Source organism: Bacillus rossius, chromosome 5 (assembly GCF_032445375.1).
Source record: "Bacillus rossius redtenbacheri isolate Brsri chromosome 5, Brsri_v3, whole genome shotgun sequence".
NCBI lineage: Eukaryota > Metazoa > Arthropoda > Insecta > Phasmatodea > Bacillidae > Bacillus > Bacillus rossius.
In genome coordinates this window covers 18,670,178-18,693,071 of record NC_086333.1, presented here as the reverse complement: position 1 = coordinate 18,693,071, position 22,894 = coordinate 18,670,178, and the positions used below count along the sequence as shown (strand labels likewise).

The 22,894-nt window shown below is 34.5% G+C and overlaps 1 protein-coding gene across 1 annotated transcript in view; it reads left to right on the top strand.

Annotated features, from left to right (window-relative positions):
- The window catches only part of LOC134532219 (cubilin), a 633,189-nt gene that overhangs the window by 378,436 nt on the left and 231,859 nt on the right, over window positions 1-22,894 (top strand). The window lies entirely within an intron of this gene.

The window sequence follows — 22,894 nt, the reverse complement described above, 5'->3', positions numbered from 1 at the left end:
TATCGAATGACCTCACAGGGTACGAACTTTGTACCTTTGTATAAATTTCACTATCAAAATTTATTAATTAAATTTTTTAATGTCTCAAATTTCTAGCATAAAAATAATGTAAATTTAAAATGGTGGTCATAGCAAAATATGCAATGGTGAAATCATAGATATTCAAGATGGCGGCAGGAACTAAAATTGAAAACTTATGGGATTGTGATGCTCGAATTCAAGATGGTGAAATTCATAATGTGACTAAGGTAAAATATCAACGTCAAGGTCATCCAAGAATACAACAGTGATGTCAGCATTCAAGATGGCGATTATAACAAAAAGTGCAAGGGTGATGTCTTCATCCAAGGTGGCCATCGTAGTTTCAGAATATAATATTGTGTCCGGCACCTCAGGCACCTCATCCGAGAACCTAGGACCAGGACTTACTATTATATACTACTTTTGTGTAGTTTTTATAATTATTTAATTACTAGCAGAAATATTTTATAAATATTTTTGCGCATCTTTACTTTAACATAATTCATTTTAAATTTTTTATTGATATAAATTTTATTTTATGGCTGTGCGTTTTATCTAAATTATTGAAACGACTTCCAATATTGCCAAAGATAGTTAGGATATATTATCTATAAATGCAAAAAATAAATACCCTCTATTTAATATTATTAATTTTTTACAATAAAATTTTTTATGATTAATTATATTACGAAACTCAATTCATATTACATTATTTTTAAAATGGCTATTCAACTTTGAGTTAACAAAAAAAAAACAATGAATTTTATTATTGCAAAATAATCTATCGTTCACTTTTTTTATAAATGTTGTTTAAGTTAGGTACTATATTCAACTAACAATACATTTTACAAGCATATATGAAACTGAATCATTTTTAAATTTTATTAAATTAATTTTTTACCTTAAATATTTTTTTGGTTAAAAAATGTAACCTTATTGTATATAAAGGGAACAAATTAAGTATTCTTTCTTAAATGAGTCAAAAATTTTATTTGAAAAGAAAATATCAGCTGCAGCTGTGTAACGCAGTACAGAATTATGATTTCACTATAAATTTTTTTTAAAAATGTTTATATTTTTCTAAAATTTGATCTGGAGGCAATTCCAAGTTGAAGTTTATATTTGAATTTAGTGTAGTAGTTATTATAATCCTTGAGATCTACTGTACAAATAATTATTAAACGTGATTATTAGAAAAATATAAGATAAAATTTTAAAAAGTTAAAACTTAGATTATTTAATTAATTATTTTTTCTTTTTTAATAATGATAATTTTTTTTGTAAAATATTTTATAAAACTTTTTTTTTCAAAACAAACATGCACCTAAAGGCTTAGTTTGACTGAACGATAGTTCATGAATTATTTTATGCCTTTACGAAAAATGGCTTTGTATTTCTGCAATAGCTACAACTTCATTTTTCTCCAACTAGCTCTAATTGTACCAAAAGCATTTGGATCAAACGCATTTGCATCGAACTGGTTTCAATTGTAGCTACTATATTGGCTCCAACTGGAAAACCAAAACTCTTACTGCTCCAATGGCTTCAACTACAATTGTCTCCAACAAATATTACATTGGTTTTAACTGCTAAAATGGTTTCAACTGAATTTGGCTTAAAATGTCTGCATTGGCTCCAACTGCATTTGGCTCCAATTGGCCCCAATGGTTCCAACTGAATACAAAGGCTCCAAAAGTATTGGCTCCAAATGGCTGTAATGGCTCCAAATTGCTGCAATGGCTCCAAATTACTTTATGGTTTCAACTGGATTTGGTTCCATATCTGCATTTGGTTCCAACTGGGTTTTCTCCAACAGGCTTAATGTCTCCATCTAGGCACACTGTTTCTAACTGCTTTCAACTATCTGTATTTGACTCGTGATCCAATTGCTTAAAAATGTTTGACTCCAATGGCTTCAAATCTCAAATGGCTTCAAATGCATTTTGCTCTAACTGGCTATCATGGCTCCACCTATAATTATCTCCAACTGAATCCAATAACTCCTAAATATTTGGCTCCAAAGAAAAAATGGCACCCACTGGCTACAATTGCTCTAATTGCATCAATTTGTATTTGGGTCTAACTGGCTCCAATGTCTCCAAATGTCCCAATGGATCTAGATACTTTTGGCGCCAACTGGCTCGAATTTTTTGGGCGCAAGTTATAATTATGTAGACTAGATTATAATTTTGATTCCATTTTTCGTATTTAGAATTTACTACAAGTACATTGCAAGTAACGGGTTATGATTTTTACAAAATTGTTACGTTTTGGCGAGCTGGTCGGACTAGCAGCGCTGCGTTCCTCATGCGAACAGCTGGTCAATACGATAATACTGCAAGATTGCAATTCTATAGCGCCGGGTCAAAGTCTCCCTGCCGCAGCGGCAGGCGTTAACCAACCTCTGTATCTATCATTTGGAATTGTTAAAAATCTGTGTTTAACAAGTTTAAATTGAGGTTATGTTAATGGTTTTGTGTCAGTTGTTTTAACTACATAAGTATCTGTAAACAATACCTATATTTAATAATGCAAAAAACCAAAATTGCTGTTTTGACTTAGTAGGAATCGAACACAGGACTTTTACCACATGAGTTACTAATAATTAATATGTGTGCTATCACCTTTTTCTACTGTCCAGCTGTGTCATGCGATATTTCTGCTTTTTATATATTGTACCTGGACCCATCGTGTGATATGATAAGACGATTTAATTATTTCCATAATGCGTATGATTTAACCTCGGATGATAATAGAACAAGTCAATTAGTATGTTAGTAAACATATTTTTAATTACTTTTAGAAAATTTTCCTTATTCTTTGAGTGGAAATTACATATTTTCAAGATGGTTGCCAAAATGTTCGACAAGATATTAAATGATAGACACATTTTGAATGTCAAGGTTAAGGTTACGGTCAAGGTCAATGTCAAGGTCATCCAAGATGGCCATCGTGACTTTACAATCCAAGATGGCGGTCTTTACCACAACACCACACCAATAACCCAGTGCCCGTAGCCCCCGAAACATACTACTATACTTGTATCTGTTTTTGTCACTGCAAATATGTGGCACGCTCGCCCGGTGTGTGTTGGCCAGTTACGGTTGTGCCTACCTGCTGCGGACTTCTCTCAAGTTAAGCTTACCTGTTATTACGGTCACCGGGATGGGAGGGAGGAGTGTCCACATATTTGCAGTGACCACATGGAACTTGTCTGGATGTGTCGTACCCACCGTAAAAGATCTCGGCTTTTGGTGGGTATGTAACAAATTAAACATTAAAAAATAATATTACTTAAATATGGCAACATAACCAGAAAACGATTGTTATAAACGGATGTCAGTGCCATTCGGCCAAATATTTTACAGTGTATAAATTTTTTTCAGTGTCTTCTTTACCACAGCAACATCGCTGTCTCAAAGGAGGAAGTAATGACTTCTTATTGGGAAGATTGAAGTATTTATTGAATATTGATACTTAAACAATGGCATTTGACATCCGCACTAGTGTGAGAAAAGTCCCGGAATCAAAGCCAATGAGGAATATTTTCTGAAGTGACGAAATGTTTATTAAAGAAAAAAAGAAAAATTTGCTGTGTACTAGAGAAACAAGAGAACTCAGTTACTTACGGTGTTTCTCGAATGAAAACAATGTTCAGTTTCTTTATACACTGCATACATACTACCTTACATACATGGTTTCGGTATTACGATAAGTAGATATATCTCTGAGAAAATCTATCATACAAGACAGATTTTCTTCTACTTAACGTCTGAATGAGTATCTGACATTCCACATGAAATATAAATAATATTTACTTCCACGCAACATGTTGCTACATCTGTTTATGGAACGCAGAATTACTTGGTAGGAGTTTTTAAAAATTAACAATACCTCCCGCTGATTGAATACTTAAATTCGTGTTTAAGTATCTGTCATTTAGTGCATAAAAGATTTTACCAAAAGAAAAAATGCTGAACGTCATGAGAGGGAGGAATGTATTTTGGGTCCTTACCAAAAACCATTAAGGTGCAGTAAATATGAGAAATTCTTTGGTCAAAGATATTACTTGAATAAACATCGCAAGACCTGTACAATTAAGCTGGCTAAGAAAACGAGGATGGGTCTAAAACACCGAAGAAGTGGAATGAAGGTAAAATATTATAATAATATAATGATCACGAAGAATGTACAAATGCTAATTCTCAAATACCATCCCAGATATTGCGTATAATTTAAAATTGAAAACTACAGAAGAATATAGCATCTTCATGAGAAATGAAAACCAATTTAAACAAAATTCTAGTCGCCTCCATAATTTAAAAAGAAAAAAGGAGAACGACCTGTAGCTGACAAGATTGAATATTGCGATGAAACATCTGAAGCTAACATGATCGAAGATTGTAATGACACTTCTGAGGCTGACACGAACAAAGAAGCACCTAAAGTTGACAAGATCGAAGACTGTGATGAAGCGCTGAGAACAAAACGATGGAAACGTCAATATAAAATTAATTATTCTGTGAAATCTTACGATGAACACTGGGACTATAGTGATCATAAATATATTTATAATAAACACGCAAGGAATATAACAGCAGCAGAAGAGATAGATTACACATCATGGAGAGATCCTAACATATTGGTCTATGGCTTCACTTAGGGCAGGAAAATATTCGCACCCCAACTAAGAAGCCACTATACTCAAAGAACTGAGAGAAGCTGGTTACATACAATATTGCATTGTTTTACTTGCGTGTGAATAAAATTTAAATGTTAACTATGTTAAGGATTTTAAATATGATTTTTTTCTCACGAAATCTGATTTATCACTAAGACTGATTTCTTAAACGACAACTTCAAACTTAAAGAAGTAAAAATCATCACCAATGACTAGCAAAATTGAGAGTTATAATAAAGTCATTCCATCATTCGGGGCAAGTGCGATCTAAATAAAAATTGAATTTATTTGGAGCAAAATGTAGTTTGATCAATTAGAGCACTTAATGCACTTGAATATGTTGGAGCACTTGGAACTGTTGCAGCACTTAAAGCTTTTGGAGCAATTGGTGTACTTGGAGGAATCGCGCAGTTAAAGCACTTTGGAGCAATTGGATCATTAAAGCATTGAAGCATTTGAAGAAATTGTAAGATTGGAGAATTTGGAGTTTCGAATGTCTTGGAGCACTTGGAGCACTTGGAGAAATTTTGGCAGAAAGTTTGGAGTACATTCGTTCTTTTTGTTGATTCTGGATCGTTAGGTCTGTAGTCAAGTCGATTGGCCTCGTGGTTCGGAGACGTCTGGTCTATATGTTTGACGCCTTACATGACCTGTTTTAAATGTATACTATGTATCGAAAATAACACATCTTGGCTACTGACTTTATATTCCTAACCACCAAATAGATTTGGATGGCCACCAACTGGAAAAACTGGTCGTGTTAACCTTACCGAGCAGTTGGTCGGGTCTAGTCATCTAACTGGACGTGCCTTGTTGCTGACTTGACAGGCATGGTTAATAGACTGGAATGTATAACTTCCCGGAAATTTCATGCAAAGGACTCGCTTTTCCTTCTACGAAAAGTGTAGGAATTGAGAAAAGCTAATTATTTGCTTGTTTATTGTATGTACTTGTGAAATTTACGTATTAAATTTTTATTTGTAATTTTCTGGTATGTTAATTTTTCAAACCTGTTACTTTTTAAGTAATTTTTGTTCAATAATATATATTTTTACCTAAAATTTATATTTTTGTATTCACCAGTGAATTATCTAAGAGGTAGTCTATGTTAATGGGTCGATCATTTTTTTAATGAGTAATATTTTTGTTACATTTTGGAATTATTCCCAAAATATAGATTATAAATTATAGATTTTTGAGATGCTGCCAAGACGGCCGACAAGAAGGTGGGAGCTCTAAGAATAAATAATTCCTGCACTTTAGAAGGTAAAAAAAAACTTATGTGGTGACAGCACCATCATGCAGACAAAAACAATATGTCGAATCCAATATGGCGGCCTCCAGCAGAAGAAACAAAATGTACGCCATGATGTCATACTGGATGATTTTATATCTGCCTGGGCATTAGTGGTGGAAGTTCAGTCTGCCGGTGCCTTCCGTAAATTGTGTTACAAGTTTTAATATCTTTCCGGAAATTCTAGCTTACCAATTACATATTTCAATATAACGGACAAATTTTAAAATGATAAAAGTTCATTTTATCAAATTTTATTATTTGAATTTTTTTATATTTTTTTTAATTTTTCCCGAATTATCTTCTTAAAATTTACTAATCTTTAAATTGGCGTACTCAACGAAAAGTGCAACATTCTACAATCCAAAATGGGGATTGTAACTGTTATTTCCCCATTTCGAAAATTGTAACATTTCTAGAAAACAAGTTGGTGGCCGTAACTAAGATTGCACCGTTTCTAGAATCAAAGACGGTGACCATAACAAACTTTTCGAAGTTTATAGAATCCATTATGGCAATTGTAACGAAAATTTTCTACATTTCTAGAATTCAAGATGGCAGCCATAACGAAAAGTGAAACTTTCTAAAATCCAAGATGGAGTTCCGTAACGAAAGTTGCAACGTTTATAGAATCCAATATGGCGACCGGAACGAAAAGTGGAACGGTAACGTCGTCAGCCAAGATGTCGGTCGACACCGCACCCAGAACTCAGTCCCCGGTGCCCTTTTATATACTACTTTCATGAACTGCCAAAAAAAAAACATACTAAATATCAAACTGTGCCCACACTCTGAGAAGTCCACGAGGCCTCGAAACACTGGCGCCACTCTCGGGGAGCAACGTGTGGCGCGCACTGGCGAACTCTCAACGCAAACAGGTTAATATGAAGTTGTGTCGCATTCATTACCCAGCGTAGGCGCGCGTGTCTCTGGTGCGCGCCCAGTGGGCTCCGCGCGGTGTGAGTTATCTGCCGTCTCCCGCGAGGCAGCGGGGCACCAACTACTGCCAAGTTCTCCTTCCGGGTCGCCGTGGGACTCGTCTGCCGCAGTGGCAGCGCGGGGCAACGCCACTACATCGCGACCTCATGGTCGGCACATACCAGCACAGTTAAGTCACAGTTAGATGTCAACTCGATACTCATCTCATCAAAGGCTTCAATTAAAAAGGAGTCATTCATCGATACGATGAAAATGTGGCATTGTAGGAAGTACGGCTAACGGAAACATATGCTAAGTGTTTCACCTGCTTAGTTACTCGTTTGAACCTGCTAAACATATTAACTTAAATCGAATATTAATGCAAATTTATAAAATACTTTTTTAGACAGTGTGGTGGAAACCAAACCACACTTTTTTTTTTATCATAAGAGAAGAAATTTACTACATCACAACCCATGTTCACATTTTGTACAATTTTTAAGTGGATTAAAAACAAGCTATACATATTTATGATTATTAATGTTTCCAGTTTGGTTTTTTGGGTTCACAGAACCATTTCCATTTTTGAAGTACTTGTGTAAATTATGAGATTTATTGTCCAAGAACATTTCATGGCGATGTATATCTATGTAGTCATATATATATATATATATATATATATATATATATATATATATATATATATATACTAAAAGGTTTAAAAAGTACAACAGAATGTTGCTACAAAAAATCAGCGAAAATCGCTTTGAAATTAGTAGGGTTGGTCTCACCATCCGCAACATAATCATGATTTCGACAATGTTTTGTAAGATAGTCCCTGAACGTGACTCCCGCAGAACAGCGAGTTATCACTGGTGACCTACCACTCCGGCATGCATCATCTAAAGCTACTTCAAGGCCATGTGGTCGGAGAACCACGTGATTTTCCACCAAACCTCATCAACCATTCTTCCTCCCTTGGAGGTAGGTAAGTATCTCCATGCTTCCGAATGGTTCGACTACGTATTGGATAACATACCAAGGAGTATATAAAGACCAGGGTTGGCTGGAGTGCTCATTTTTCTGAGCGGCGGAAGAGGAAGCTCTCAACCCGACTACGGCATCCTGCAATTAGGATTCTCGTCACCATGTCAGCCAGGAACGTCACTCTGCCCAACCTACACGTATAGAATATTGGACTCAGCCTAAGAAATGGGTAAGCTGGACTTCAATTTTTTTTTTGCAAAAGAGTTCAGACATAGCTTGATCAGCATCGAGGTGACAACAGGAGATAGCCGCAAGAAGAGGAAATTGGTCACTCGTTCAGACACTCGTTGACGCGACTCACGGCAACAGTTGCTACTCTCTGAGTGAGTAGGCTACTTACTGAAAAACCACTCAGTGAATTTGTGACCTTTGGGTAAAGGCAAGCTGCCACCAAGGTACAAAAATACCCACCGACTTTTTTTTTTTTTTTACTTGTCGAGCGAGTGCGAGTGAGCGAATGGACGAGTTTATTTATGCTAGAAGAACACATGTCGCCGGATGACTTAGTGTGTGACTGGGTCAGTGGCTGAAACAAGGGCAGTGCAATAATAACCGGACTTTGACTTTTAAACACAACTGTGGACTTGGGTTTCGACGAAGTTGAAACAAGGAAATTTTGACGAGTTTATCTCACTGTGAGAACTTCGGAACGGGAACAATGTGGAGATAATTGCATTATCTTAATGCTCCATTACAAGTGTGACAGATCACGACAGCCGACGAGTCGTGAAGAGCGAGGTGTGGCTGCTATTTCGCCCAGCTGTGAAGGTCATCTTCGGAACTTGGTGTTCCACACTTGGTCCGTGTCACCTAATTCCGTGTTGAGCGTCGATAGGGAGGAGTGCGCTACACGGCAGTTGCAGCGATTACGAGACGTCTCGCTCTGGGGGGGGGGGGGTGGGGGGGACAAATTTTTAAAAGGTACAGGGTCGGGACAACAATAATATAGCTCGTTTAAATTTACAGATTTGCAATTATTTATTTGTCGACCTTCTTATACATGTATTTAAATTCCTGTATATACATGTTTGAGTTTATGTGGTCGTAGTGTGTCCAACTAAGTTCTTCCATGCGAAACATGATGAAATTGGTATTATCACGCAAAAAATATTTACATATTCTGCTATATGTCTGAGAAAGATAAACACAGCATAATTTTCGTGTCTTCTAATTAAAATGTACTCTTGATTAAGGCCTCACTTCTCGAACAAGACATTGTCAAAAACAAACACGAAATTGGCTCCTGCTTTGTTAGGAGGTACTACATCAGCATTTTTTGTAAACGGAAAATGCCCCTGGCCTCACATGCGCTTATTTATTACTGTTTCAATGACTTGGAATACAAGTACAAGTTCTCGAACCGAAGGCTATTTGGTTCTTCCAGCAAAGTCGGTAGAACACATGGGTTTCAATATTTGAATAGGCCTGCCATTATGCAGTGTACGGTAGAAGTTAAAAATGAGCCGTGACGCAAATGTCGTGAACTGATCTGGTCACTCTAAGTACTACGCACAGGCAAACACACTTCTTGCTTAATGACTTCATGGTACTGGCAAAATTCTGTAAAACTAGAAACCTTTATACTTTCAGCCGAGTTGTGGGTATTATCTCGTAAATGTAAGAACAAAAATAAACATTGGTTCTGGACTCATTAATTCGTTCATAAGCAATCTGCAATATGAGTTACATATTCCCGGGTACAGATTCTGTGGTCCAGGAACGAAATAAGCCAAACTACTAGTACATGACGATGTTGGCATAAATTTTTTTTAGGAGAAGTGCAAGCAGCACGAAAGTGCCCATTTCGTCAGCAATGTTTTGGAATCAAGGCACCGAGCTGATGAGATACTGCTCAGGAAGCAGAAGATAATAGTGAAACGCCAGACGCAGCACTAGGAGACAATAATGTGGTGTTTCGAAGGTCACGAAGTTCAATAATAAATTAAGAATGGTAATCGTTAGATCTGAACCAGCACTAGCAAGACTAAGTCTCAATCATGCAAGACTGTGACAGGCTTGCGAAAAATCAAGGGAAAAATCAAACACTCTAATAAGGAGATTACTGTAGTTTGTTTACCTTTGGTTTTTCCTACATTAAGTTTTCTCGGCGGCCTCATCAGTGCTGCGAGCGGTATAGTGCAGGAAGTCAACACTTCGAAGAACGAGCGCAAGCAGTTGGAGGAAGTATGTAGGCACATAGCCAACACAGAAGCCATTGCCACGAAAAACATATGGGGGCTTAAATAATCTTACGTCCGCACAAATTATGTCAATCCCCCAATTCCCCAAAAAAAAAAAAAAAAAATTTAAATTTTTAAATATTATTTAACAAAAAATGTAATATTTCATATTTATTTAATTTTTTTTTATTTATAGAAAATATAAAGTGTTTAGAGGACATTGCTGCAATTTTTCAAAACTCGTGATCGAGCAACCGGGCAAAAACACATCACAAACTAAAGTTTTAAATAGCTTAACAGAAACATTTACATGGACCGAACAAATAATATTACCATGTCCGGCTAAATTGTTTATGGGAGGCTCTTTATACATGTATTTTGTAATTAATATGTCATACAAAATAAGTAATATTTATTTTACTAAAACTACACATCTATTTTGGGAATTTTATTAGTGACAGATATTTTTTTAGCATTCTGGTAAGTAAGTTAAAGTCCAAACAGCCTAGCAATAAAACTTAAATATTCCATATTGTGAATCACTTTATTTAACTGCTGGCATCTTCCTTCTATATTAATTATTATTAATTTTTAATTACTTATATTCTACAAATTTCTTCACCAGTATCATTGTTATAATCATCGCCATCATCTGAGGAAAAATTATTGTTATAATTATCAATTTAATCATTAGCACTATTGTTAACATTTATTTTATGACAAAATTCCAAACTTTTTGGTCTCAAAGCATCATCACACTCTTCGGTTTGTCTGATTCACATGCTTCTAAATTGTTCTTAAATGTATTAAATGTTTTGGTTGTTGGGAAATTTGCGCCTATATAAGACCACTTGCAAACTTGTACCCTGCTTGATCAAGGTATAAATTATGGGCAAATTTTCCTGTCTTAAACGTAAGAATTTTTTTTGAGTTTTCTGAGGGACCACTGTTTCTTTTCATCTTTATTTTTAAGTCATAAAACTAATACTTGTAGGTTTTTTCTCCTAATTTTAATGTCCCTGTTATGGCAGGTTACAATTTTACTAGCGGCCTTAATTAAGTGTTATAGGTTATGGGGTATTTTCAGGGTACGCTGTTGTTTTATTAAATTTATCGAAAAACCCTTTGCATCCTACCATAACCAAATGCATCATATTAATAATATTCCACGGAATCCTATTGTATCCCATGGTTTATCATTGCATCCCTCCTTTCATATCTCATTGTATCCCAACATATGCTATCGAATTCCAGCATATTCTATCATATCCCATCACTTCCCACCTTATCCCATCGTATCTTTTCTCCTCCAAATAATGGTTTCGCACCGTATCCCACAAATTATATATTACTATAATCTATTGTATCTCATCATATCTGACCTCTAGCACCAATTGTGTCTCACCAATTGTATTTCACTATTTCCAATAGTATCCCACGGATTGTATACCATCATATTTTACGCATTGTAGCCTCCATAGCCCATCGTATCGCAGGGTATCCTACCGATCCTTCTTTCGTGTCCTTATGATTGTAGCCAAGAAACACGTCCTACCAATATTTTCTCGTCATAACCCACTGATCCTTGCCCAGAAAAGTTTGTCACAGATGTCTCTCAAGGGGTGTATCCCAATAGTCCTTTTTATAATTATATCCCTTAGCACTTGTTAGTGTCAAAATCTTACACTTATTTTACCACAAGTATGGATATTATTTGTTATCATCCATTGCACAACTTATTTACAATCATTGACTTTGCAACATCCGGTTTTAAACTAAATTTTTTAAATAAACTGAGGAAAATAACCTGCAGTGAATAGAAGTTTTAACTGCTTGGTTCCAAAGATTTGAAAAGTTAGAATGCTTTGCAGTCTTCCGAATTCTGGACAGTTATTAAATTCACTAAAAATAATATGCGTGGTCTCTTTTTACTTATTGGACCAGTAACATGCGTCTGTATGATCAAAGAATTCCAGGACAACGATAATAGAGGTTGCTGTAATACCGGCTTGCACTCATTGAAACACAAAGCATTATTTTCACCCTAGTTCGATACAGGATTCAACTTTAATTTCGCGATAAGAGACGCCAACTCTGAATCCTCTGTCTGCACCCTCATCCGGCCCTGCCGTCTGACCAGCTCACACAACGCACCGCAGATGTGTTTCACTCGTACTTCCCTCCTCCTGCCCGTACTCCCCTGGCCGACTAGCGGGCCTCTCTTCATCAGCTCGCATCGGTCTGTACCATCCCCGTACGTGGGGGCAATTCATTTTCCTGCCTTGCTGAGCCCGCCTCCCCTCGGGTGCAGCCCATTGTGAACATCAGATATTTCGCTCCACGACTCATTGTCCTCGGTATTGAAAACATTCCACCAGGTCGTTTGTTCGCTGGTCTTTCGCTCCTTGCCCTTCGCTGCTATTCATTCCGCCGACGACACAACTGTCGCATTGAGCAGAACCCCCGCGTGCTGGAGGGGGACGTGAGCTACCCGCCCACGAGCACAGCCCTCCTGGAACAGGCCAAGCTCTGCAAATTGTAATTTAAGCATTAAAAAAAGAATATCGAGAGAGCAGAAAGACTCTAGCTATATTTAAGAATGACTTTGCAATAAAAGAATGATAATTTAGTCTTCTATACTATTATAAAACTTTCTCTGTATGATTTCCGTTTGTTTGTTTGTTTGTTTGAGCATCATGCAAAAACTACTGAGTCGATTTGGATGAAACACATTTGTTTTTAAAAGCTTACATTTTGACTTAAAAACCGGTAGGTACATATTTTATCTTTCTACAATATCGGGAGCCGGAGAAATTACATATAAAAATCACATTAATATTCTTCTCCTTGGTGAGACACTTCCGTTTAGTGAATCTCGCGGCGGCTAGCAAATTAACGGCACTAATATCATTTTAGTTTTTAGTGTCCTAAATAGATGGCTTTGCCTGGAATTTTAAACGCTGTATCGCTTGGTGCGTCCGTCACGTCTTTGTTTGTTGCAGCATCACGCCAAAATTGCTGAACCGATTATTATGAAACCTTTTGTGTTTAAAAGCTTATGATTACACTTAAAAACGTGTAAATATTTTATAGCACTATAAAACGTGAACCGCTTGAAATAAATGAAACATAATTAAGAAAATGGTGTTCAAACCAACAGGGCGTCAAATATAATTAACATTTGGTTCGTTCTATAAAGATTTGCAAACAAGGCGCTATCTTTTGATAGTTTTTTTTAAATTAAAAGTTGCACTTTAATAGATAGAGCTTTAGGTTTCTCTGGTTCATTAAAATATTTGGATTGGCTCTTAGGCACATATCTCCTAGAACTGAAAACAGTGAAATATTTATTAAATGTTAATAATTGGCCTTTGATTTCATTCATTTCGACTTGCTATAATTGGGTGATCGCTAATGTTGTAAAGTAAGATACAATTTTAAAATACCGTAAATAATTAAGAAAAGTAAAAATAATCCTGCAAGTCTTTCAATACTCGCCAGTTATGTGTAACATCTAACCTGTCAGAGTATACATGTGTACATGTGTACATAAATGACTTTATGTGTTCTCATGTAGCAAATAAACTTATAATACGGAAATAGGACACGAAATTTAACGTAGAAATTTTAAAAATAATTTTGAAGGTCATTCATTTTACGATTATTATTATTATTTTCTTTTTACTTCTGCATGTCGCGTGTTGCATTTTGCACTTGAATCGAATAAATTTTATAGTGATATTCTTTGTCAATTTAGAGTATACTACTATGTAAACGGTTCAAAACTAAAACAAATACTATTAATATAGCACTTTTGTGTGTATATATATACATACCTAAGCATCTCGGAAACCACTCTTATGGTTTGGATGAACATTTTTTGTTTAAATAATGTTCACTTTTAAAGTTTATCTATATAAGTGTCTTTCCTGAAAAAGAGCTCGATTTAAAAAAAAAATAAAATTCTAAGTTATAACCCTAGACCGGACCGGACATGGTGTCGCATGAATGTAGGCTGGCTAACAGTTTCTTGCCTCTCTACTGATTGATCATCGCTGCGCTTCTCTACATTTCAATGTTAAATAATGTTTGTCAAATTGGAAAGCCAATAATTAATTTTATTTTATAAGTGGCCATTTAAGGATGGTTAAATTATTATAAAGTTACGTTTGGCACGCCAATACGTTTGTTATGAAAACTTTTCAATTAGCTACTCAACTCAAGTTGTAGTTTAAAATTAGATTAACAACATATGGCACTCGCATCCAATAACCAAACCTTTTTATAATGTTATTGTACTAAGAAATCGTTTTAGCTAAGAGTATCGTAAAACTATAACGGTATGATTTTGCGCATATATCTCTGTCTCAGTCTAACAATTGGTGACGTCACTCTGGAGATACTGGGTTTAGTTTTTTTACGTAATGTACATTAAACTGTGTTTACATGTTACTGACAAATGTTGAATTTTATGGCTGTTTTCCTATGGGTTTTTTTTTTCTCTTTCTCCGTTCAACCTACGTTTGAAAAGGACGAGACCATTTGAGTTTGCTCTGAGTGTATTTTTTTTTTTTAGTAAAATACACGTAGGCTACAACACATGATTGGCTAAAATGAAGCTATAAATTTGTAGCATTGAGTTCAGTTCATTGTTTGCTACGCCCTTGACGAGTGCCAATCGTCCATGAATACATACACAAATATATCGTTTATATAATTTATATAAATAACAAAAAATATCTACTAATAAACTACAGCGCAGAAAAATAAGGTCGTAAATGTTAAAGCTAGAAAAAAACAATATATGTTTGGTTAGTTTACCATCTTCCAAAAAAGCTAGTTCTTTGAATACCAAGGTTAGAAAATAGATACCTTGTCATCCTTGCGATATAAAACATTATAAAAAATGTCTCATTTTTATTTATCACTTGGTAAATGTTTTAATATTTCATTTTTTAATGTATTAAAATTCTAACATGTCCTTTTTCTGCAGTTTTAACTGCAAATCTGCCACATCACTTCCCTGAACTTACCTGCATGCAGTTTGTATCTCTATTTAAAATAATGGTCATTTCTTTGAAAAGGTGCTCCGCTAAAATAAAATAAAATATTATTGCAAAAAAAAGGTTTTTTAGTACATACAGTTAATCCTGATTAATGAATATTTAAATTTTTAATGTAGATAACTTAACCTATGTAAAAATTTATACCAATTTAATGTTGTTTAAAAAATTTTAATTTTTTCATAGATTTTTATGAGAATAATGATTTACCATCAAGTCGGTGACTTTAACGAAATTTGCGATGCTTGATAGAGGGACATTCGATTATAAAATGGCAGAATGTTTTAGTACACAAAATAGCAAAATTAAAAATAGTGGAATCCCAGATGGTCGCTTGGGTCAAGGTCGCGGTCTAATGTCAAGGTTAAATGTCAAAGTCAAAAGTTTAGGTCATCTAAGATGGCTGCCGTGAAATAAAAATTTAAGCTGGAGGTCAGTCAATGACCCTATCCACATCCATGGCCTGAAGCCTGTCCAAACTTCTTATTAGCCTACTGCTAATTATGAAGTCTACTTTCTAGTGGATGGGCCCAATACTCTTCATAAAACTAAGTCTCATTCTCAAAAATGGGAGTTTCTCTCTCATAGTTGACAGTTTCTAGCAACATACATCATAGCGAAAAGTAGGGTACACCGGCCTGCAAGTAATTGTAGCTTCAGCAGGTCTCCCACGGGCGAGATTCCATGTCACTATTCAAACATGGACCCATCTATGAGCTAGCCAGGCGCTTACCAAAGAGTGTACCCACACTATTAAACTGCATCCGTCCTCCCCTCATTGAAAATTCTACCCCCTCTTAGCAAAAAAAAAAAAAACATCCAAACATTTTTTTCCACTTCTGTTATTAGAATCGTACAAAGCGAGAGCGGTTCCGCTCGTGGTCTTGTAATCAAGGAGATGGCACGTAATTGGTAATTGCACGTCATTAAAAATTAGGTGAATGATGGATTAGGTAAAAAAGCAAGTTACACGGTTTCGCGGCAGAAGTGAGCCGTTATACCAGGTAGTGAGGAGATACGCATATGGGGGGAAATTAGATTAACGCTGCCGGTTCGTGATCACGTAGCCAAGTTTAACCAATTAGGGTGATACGGGGATTGAAATCCATATCCGCCACTCGCCTGGCACACTGCAGCATGGGTGCGGACCACTGCTTGCGAGCTCGGCTACAGCACGCATTCTGTCACAGCGCAAGATAGTGCGTTGTAAAATATGAGAAACCCTTCCACAGTTATGTAAAATGACAGCCACAATCAGTAAAGGCGTGATTAAGATATTATCTCTTTTGGCGTATCTCTGTGTCTTGAAGATACTGGAGTCGTGACTTTTAAAAAGTCATTATTGGTTTGCACACAGGCTGTGTGCGATCTTCAGATTTTTTTTTTTTTTTACAAATTTGAGAAGGAATCCTTGAATTATATTTTATATTAAATATTCTAGGCGATTCTCAAAACCGTATTTGAATGGCCTACAGTAAGCTATGACATCACTACATAGTATAAAACAAAGTTGCTTCCTGCTGTCTGTCTGTCCGTATGTATGCTTAGATCTTTAAAACTACGCATCGGATTTTGATGCGATTTTTTTCAATACATAGAATGGTTCAAGAGGAAGGTTTATATGTATAATACATGCATAATATAGTAGAGAAACACTGATAATTTTATATGTTCCTAATGTGATGTCGTAAATAAACACATTTTTTTGCTCTTTCATTGCAAACGATGGCTGAACCCTACGAGATAGATCAAAGTAATGTAATGCAGTATTGTAAACCTTAAAAAGGTCTACAAAAAACCGGGATATTATATGGCTTTCTCTTAGGTATAACCCACAATAACCATTTTTTATCCTTTATATTTTACGAGAAATAATGGTTTATTTATGAAGCGATTTAAAGCAATACAGCTTTAATCCTTATTCAATTAAGTACCTTACATACTTTGTGCATTTAATATAGATCAATATGGCCATTTACTGCGTGTAATTTAAATTAATATTTTCGAAGATATTACAGATTTAAAATGCAAGGACATAGTGGTTGCGGCGGTACCGGCTGGGGGCCGGCGGCGCGTGCCTATATTGCAATGACTATTAATAAATCGCAGGGTCAAACTTTCAACGCTGCAGGCTTAGATTTGAGCGTTGGCCAATTATATGTGGCTCTTTCAAGAGTAACCTCTAAAGAAAACATGTTTATATTGTCTAATGACAAAAAAGCTGTGAACGTTGTATATAAAGACATTCTGTAGTACCTATATTTAGTATCAGCATTGCACCCGTGCTTAATCGGGGCGGGTCGCTAGTTCACAATTATAACCTAACCATCCATTAATAAAATAACACGAATAAATAACAAAGCTCAATTTTTTAAAATTATGTTTTATATATGTATATATGTTTTATTATAATTTCCAAAAAGAAATTTTAAAAAGGTTGGTAAAAATTACCTAATTGGGCAGGATAAAAGTTAGTTCATATGCTCTCCCTATCCATATTACAGATGACAAAAAGTTAAAATGAACTTCAATACAAATAAAAAATTCATAATAAAAAGTTAATTGCATACCAACGTGTGATAAATGTTTTAAGGTAATAAATTAGAAGATATTTGCATCATATTGAAGAGTATACATGCCACTGATTTAATATCCTTAGTATAGATCCTCGATCCTTGTGGTGTGTCTCGTCTAAAGGGCAAAGCATAGAAATAAGATGGAGCCAAATCGCTATTAAATTTTTTAATAAAAAATGCATATCACTAAACATTAAATATCAGGAAAATTTCGTGTTCATTTGCCAGGGTACTTGACATGATTTTTAATTCAGTTAACAGAACCACGTTTACTGAAGTATATCGTTAATGCTCTTTGAGTTTCAGAATTATTTAAACACCTCTATTCAAAAGTTCTTTAAAACCTTAGTATCCCTATATTATTATTGTTAGAAAAATATACGTTGTTTTTCATGTAATTCATTTACTGCCAATAAAAATGCTTATTATTGTTATTAATCTCATAAGAAAATATAAATCATTATATATATTTTTTCCATTTAAATTAATTTATTGTAAAAGTTCTATAGTTTGTGAAATGTGTAAAAATCACAGTATAATATATGATCGCTTATGTAAACAAATCTTTTATTTATGGAATAGCCTTAATCTTGTCGTCAGAAATAGAAACAAAAAAAAAAATTTTCGCTCGACTTTTCTTTCACAAATTTACTTCAAAATTACGGAATTTACATGCCAAAGGTTTTAAATTAATCTAAAAAATAATTAAATTGTAATAATATCAGTATGTTAATTATTTAACCCCATAATTAGGGTTTATTGTTTTGTTCTTTGTGTTATAAACCCAAAATAATTTTTTTATAACTTAGCAGTTTAGTTTAAAATATGTAGCATATAGACAATTTTTATTTTAAGTTGTTCATCTTCAATTATTTACTTTCATTTTTACATTAAACAAACATCTACCACATTAGTGGTATAAGTTTGTTTAGTTGTAAAAATGAGTTCATATCTTATAAGCTTTATTATTATCACCAAAGAAAATAATATTTTTTTAATATTTTAAAATATTTTATCCTTTTCTTGTTAAATATAAAATAACGTTCCGGTTTCAATCAATATATTTGTTGTACATGTTCATTACTTAACCAACTGCTTTGATAGTTTCTAAATTACGAATTATTATTTAAATTAATAGTCTAAAACCCTTTAAACATTCTTGCAGAACTTTTAAACTATAAAAAATTACCTGCCACCTTAATTACTAATAATGTTTTTGTTCGCGATAATGTTTTTTAAACCCGTTCTATTTTTCTCCCGTGATAGGTTTGTCATAAAATTAAACTAAACCGTTTTCCACACGCATTGCATTAGATTTTTTAAAAGTTGACAAAATTTTACCACGTATCTATTGCATATTTCCTACCTGTATACTTAGTTGCGTACGTCTGGTACTAATAATTTCAAATACATTTATTTTTTATTTATAAAACATAACATTCCACATACACACTCTTTCGAAATAAAGTAAATAAAAATGGTTAAATTGGATGTCAGTGTAGGTTTATTTATAATTCTTAAAATCTTAGCTTCCAGTAAGTATCGTCAAACTTTTTTTTTCAAACTAAAATTTACTTTATTGTATCTTAAAGGAAATAAAAATCTTTAAAACATATATATCGCTTAGTGTCTAAGATAGCAAAATACCTTAATAACAAAAGAATGTTTTATCATAATCAGTTCAGAAATTTTCGATTGATTTTGGAGCAATCAATTTTTTATCAATTTATGTTTTACGTTATGTTAATAAAAATTTATAATAGTTTTTAATAATCCATACAACGTACAGAATTTTTTAACATAACAGTTGTACTTTTTATTAAAATTGTAAATATATTGAAAAAAATTCATGCAAAACAGTACCTACACGTAATTATGTCAAATATATAACTTTTAAATAAACCAAAACCATTAAGGGTAAAAATGTAGAAAGTTTTTATGTTTTTAAGTTTGTTCATACTTATCAATAAAGAACTAATGTTTATTGCGTAATTCAAACAATTTCCAGGAAAATCGTAAGAATATGTGCGATCTCTCTATCAAGCAGAAAATACCCGGAGGTTGATTGTTTTAAAGCTTTTGGACCGGTGAAGGGGATTTTATATAGAGTTATCAAATATTTTTCCACGATTTGCAAGCCCATAGAATTTAAAAACTGTGACCACCAAACTTTCCCTTCCTTGCCAACCCATCGACTGGTTCTTCCGACGTATACGACGTTACGTTACGTGTTCACGTAACGTAGAGGCTGGTGCAATGATGTCAGACGGGTGACTGGCAGAGTAACGTCATGGTGCTGGCGCTAGTGGGTGACTCGCTGTTGGTCGCTGAGTGAACAGCACCGCGCTGGGAGCGCTTATATAGCTGTCCGGGCGAGCTGTTCGATTCCTGGAGACTAGTCTTGAACATTCTTTACTAGCCTCGGCACGCCTCGGGCTCACTTACCCTCACTCAGGCCAGAGTCGTTTAAACTTGACTGGAGGTCAGATAATTGACTTCGCATGGAACTATGCCAATGAAGCAAAATTTCAGGCACAGTTAGTATGATCCGCTTGTAGGTGAAATGGATTTAATTGAAGCCAACGTAAGCATGGACATGTTTGGCTTTGCGATGGAAAGAAATCCACAGTTTATGTACAACATTTAGCTCCGAAGGGAAGTATGGAAGTTTTAAGAGTAAAATCTCGGATGAAGTATCACAAGACAAATCGCAATAGTGTACTTTGGAGTTGGATTCGAATGCATGTTCCCGCAGCAGGAGCAGAATAAAAGGAGATGGGACAACTAAATTCAACAAACAATACTTGGCTGAAATCCCTCTCGATCTAAGCGAAACACTTTCTTTAGTATAAATTGGACTACTGTAACTTTTGAAGATGCTAGATTGAATGTTGTGAATGTCGACTAAGAAATAAAAACTTTTGTTTTATCTTATAGTCATGAGTGATGTTATAAAAATGGTAGTTCAGGTTAGTGTATAAAAGCCGCTAGATAGCACGGGCGCCCGAACTAGCCCCACTATGAAGATCGTCACCACTGAATCAGTTGAGGGTCTGAGTGCATGGTTCCGATCAGATTCTGTCTGAGATGAGCAGCACGGACATGAGTGGATCCTGTGGCAACGACCGTATAGAAAAGATCTAATGAATTTTGACAAGATTGCATGTGATTTAAGTGTAGTTGATAGACACAATATCGACCAGAAAATAATGGATCCAAGTTATTAGTTTGTGTTCTATAGTTTTCGTTGTGCCTTTAGAACTTTTTTTTTTTTCAAACTTTCTATTTGGTTCAAAATCATATTTACATGAACGTAAGATTAATTAATCTGTTACTGTCACAAAATGTTATTATATGGCTATATTCTGTCGAAAACTCATGTCTTCAACTCTTCTCAATCATTTAACATAATATTTGCAAGCGCTGTTTCAATCAGACGCTCTTAGTTATGTTTATCTCCTTTAGTTTCACACATCCGACACGTACAGTCACGTACAGCCTTGCTTGCCGGTTAGGAAATGAAAGTAGCTCGGAAACATGGTGACATGACCCAGCTGGAGGCCTGTTCGCATCTCCAGTCAAGTCTGCTCTCTGTGGCTCTTGGCCTTGCAGTGTCTGATGACGTTCAATTCAAGCTCTGTTTGAGCCTCTTTTCAGGCTACAGATGTCGCACAGTACATGATGAAAACTTTAGTTTGATTATAAATTCATTTTATTTACCATTGGCCACAAACTGGAAAGAAATAATTCCGATATTCAAGCAGTGATACTCAATATATGTCTTCTCTATGTATTATTCATAGAAGTTTAATCCAGAGCTCATAGAGAAATGGATATTCTAAAATGTTTTATATGGTTTTTAAAGTAGTTACTAGTTAGGATGGACTTTATTAACTTTTTAAGCTAAATTGACAATTTACTGTACATATTTTTTTATATTTTATTAAAAGCTTTAATGTCATAGTTTCTTATTTCCACATCGATTAGAGGTAATAAATAAAAGGCGCCAAATTTAAATACACGTAAAACCTGTTTATCACAGTTCACAGAAATAATAACAAGGTGGTGAAGATTAAAAAACAGAAAAGAGACTGGCAGGCTAAAATGAATGCCTTATATTGTTTAGCTCTGTATTTGTGAACATAATATCAACGATATAGAAATTATTTAGCTAGTTTCCTGCAAGAGAGGAATGGTATATGAGTTTATAATATTTTTTTGATATTTAGATCGTGTCTATGGACACCTAGGAAATGTTTAAAGAACATTTAAATTCTTTGATTAAGATTTATAATAGTGTTTATGGTAAGCCATGATGGACATATGGTCAGTTTGTAAAATAATATTTGTAACGGTTCTCTCGTCACCGCTACATAATTTAACGAACTTAATTGTGAATATTGTTTAATTTTTTTTATCATAATTAAGGAAGTCATGTTTTCTCTTATGAAAGTATAAAAGGTAGGTGTTTTATGTCCTAGTGGGAAAGAAAAAGTCTCGTGTCTCTACCGAAAGCAATTTATTGGTTTGTGTAGATAATATAAATAACTATAAAAAGTAAATAAGAATTGGGTGCCCTTTTAATTAAGCTCAACTGAAGTCAACAGAACATTTTATTGAATTTGCGCCCACCCTACAACTACCTTGTGATACTATTTAGGTGTTTTTTTTTTCATTTGGAATATGATTAGAGATTATTAACGTAAGTTTTATTGTCATAAATGATTATCAATGTGTATTGTTTTAGAGTAATGTTGTGTTTTGTGTATATGTATTGTGTTATATGTTTTTCCTATTGCTTATGAAGGTATGTTTTAAATGTTATTAAACAATAAATAAAAACCTATTTAATATTTTTGTATTTATTACTGTGATATTATTACCAAAGGATAAGATAAAAATTTAAAATTTGTATTGTTTATTCTTAAACACAGGTCAATAACACTTGAGTGTAAATATCAATTATAAACATATGTAGAATACTGTGCACACATTCATGTGCATATTTTTATACATGTGATACACATAAAGAAGTAGTTAACAGTATGACATTATCCTAGCCAGGGTGTACTGAGTCGTACAGCGTAGTGTCCAAAGCGGTTGTAAAAATAATA